At 36.8% G+C, this 2,636-nt stretch overlaps 1 long non-coding RNA gene across 1 annotated transcript in view; it reads right to left on the bottom strand.

The window, feature by feature from the left end:
- Positions 1-243: 243 nt before the first annotated feature.
- The window catches only part of LOC105510967, a 9,052-nt gene continuing 6,659 nt past the window's right edge, over positions 244-2,636 (bottom strand). Inside the window, exon 2 of the long non-coding RNA XR_001001644.1 lies at positions 244-1,121. This is a non-coding gene — a long non-coding RNA (uncharacterized LOC105510967). The remainder of the gene's footprint in view (positions 1,122-2,636) is intronic.

The following is a 2,636-nucleotide window of genomic DNA, read 5'->3' as shown; positions in this document are numbered from 1 at the left end:
ATTTTTAATAATAGAAACAATTCATAACCCCTAGTATTTGCAGGTTAATGCAAATACCAGGCAGCACACCACAGCAGAGTGTAACTAAAACCTAAAATAGTGTTTCACTTTCTTCCACACCTACCTCTGTGCACTCATACAAGTGATTTGATTTTGCTTTGCATTAGATGCTTCTGTAATACAGGCATCTGATTCACCCCACCTAAAGCTGTTGTAAGTAATCAATGTGAGAAAGTCTACTGATTGTTAAGCATATTTGTATATTTTTTATTAGTTATTTCGTACTTGCTATGAAAGAGTACACACTCAAAAAGCTTGAAATTAGACAATGTCAATCTCATCAACCAAACCCAGCAGTGGAAGTGAATATTAACAAATGTCAGAATGAAATTACAAAATATACATCTCCAGCCTCATAAAACATTAATTCTATAAGCACTTTCATAAACATAAGAAAAATAGCTTTGACAATAACTATTTGAAAACATTATTAATGTATAATCTTGTATACTGTACATGTGTACGTAAATGCAATAACCCCAACATTCATTATTTTATGAAGGGGATACTTTATAAGAATTATAAATTATTTTTACATGATTAAATAATTCTGGCAGAGTAAGTCTGCAGGACTTAAATATCCAGTCAGACCTAGTACCTACATCTGGACCAGGAAGCCTCTGTGTTACAGATACAGATTCCCTGTGAAGTTCTCCAGGGTGTAAAGAAGGCCCCAGTGAGGTGCCAATGGGGAGTGAGGGCTGCCTCTCAGCTCAGGTGAGCCTGCAAGCAACAGGGCAGTTTGGGGAAGGAAGGGAGCAGAGGGCAACTGGTGATTATGTAACATCAAACCAGGATGGTTTCTTCTTTTTAAAGAAACTTTTGTTGAGTGTTTACCCAACCCCATCCATACAAATATGCTCTCTAGTAAATGTGAAAGTATAAGCTTCAGAAAAATGTTTTTCTCATCCTTTAATTTCTGGTTTTATGATCAAATGTTCTGAAGACACTGCATCTTTTAGGTCAAAATAGTTGCCATTTTCATTGCTTCTAGTTTTTCAGCTCCTACTATGCTTACTATGTCCACGAGTGTCACTGACATCTCTGGCTATTTATCATCTCTAGAAAAGAAAAAAAAATTAAAATTTTAGGATGTAAGATTCACAATAAATCTCTTACCAAATCCTCCTTAAGTCCCTAAACTCTACCTGGCTCTGACTCCAAGGATCACCCTTTCAGTTCTTTCCATGTTTTTCTTTGGAAAATGTAGTTTCCTAACCTTTCTACCCACCCTTCTCGTCTACTCTTAGGTCTGCAGCCACAGTGATAGTTCTAAGTTGCAAACCTGATCATGTCCTCCCAGTACTTAGTCTTTCAAAAATCTTCCTACTTCCCCCCAGGGTAAAGCCTGAACTCTTTAATAGGCATCTAAGGACTTGGACCTGGATCCTGCTAACCAGTTAATTTATCTTTGTCTCTAACCCCCTCCCTTCATCTTTCAAGGCACAGTGCAGGACTAAACTCATCCTGAAAGTACTAAGCCTCGATGCATCTTTAGGAAAAACACATGTATACACACACGCATGCAAAGAGAGGAAGCATAGCTTAGTGGTTAACCTACATAGAGTGCAACTTGCCTAAATAATCCACTATTTATCTATGTTTTAATAAAATGGATTGCTTTAATACAAATATATGAAATTCATCTATCTTTTCTCTGGAATGCCTTAGCCTGTTCAAAGATTATACAATACACCCATATGTTACAGAGGAAGATATCCCTTCATTTATAAAAAACAGTTAAGACATAGCACAAAAACTTTAGAGTAGGACAACTCTACCGGAAATATGCTAAATTAGGGTTCTGATTAGAGTTAATGGAATTAACTCGGGTGAGAGAGAGAAAACACTCACCATTAATCTAGGGGTGACAGAGAAGTTAAACTCCAATTCAGAAATAGAGCAGTTCAGAATCAGAATCTAGAGTCAGTCTACATGGGCTTGATCTGGGAATGTGCCCTTTACTATACATGTAACCTTGGCAGCTGCTTGACTGAACTGGTCTTCAATTCCTCATGGAATGAATATAAGAAGATCTGATAAATGCAATTAGGCAGTGCCTGAAACAGTAGTCCTAAGTGGGTATTTTTGTTGTCCCATTTTTTGAGAAACAAAATCAAAGGCAATTCAATTAAAACTGCAGGTTTCTTGATTTCATCCTAATACTTAGCAAATTAATCACAGAACCCAAGTGAAATTGCCTAGACTCTCAAAGAGTTCGAAAAACATTTCCAATACACTCAAAATTATCCTAGTTGATGTTCTCAGATTATCAAGAGTAAAGCACCTTCATACAGTTTTGATCCTCACACTATCTAAATCTGAGGAGCTGTCAGGAAAGACATGTAAGGAAAGATCTAAGCTGAAACTCAAACCACACATGAGGCTTTTGAACTGCGACCAACTAGCAGTTAAAATTAACTTTATGCTTCTCTGTCCACCTAAGGGCAAATTAAACCTTTAAGAAGGCAAAGGCTGAAAACTCTCAACAAATTAGGTATTGATGGGATGTATCTCAAAATAATAAGAGCTATTTATGACAAACCCACAGCCAATATCATACTGAATGGGCAAAA

The sequence above is a fragment of the Colobus angolensis genome, unplaced genomic scaffold, assembly GCF_000951035.1.
Source record: "Colobus angolensis palliatus isolate OR3802 unplaced genomic scaffold, Cang.pa_1.0 Scaffold196, whole genome shotgun sequence".
In the NCBI taxonomy this organism is placed as follows: Eukaryota; Metazoa; Chordata; class Mammalia; order Primates; family Cercopithecidae; genus Colobus; species Colobus angolensis.
This window is presented reverse-complemented; position numbering and strand designations above follow the sequence as displayed.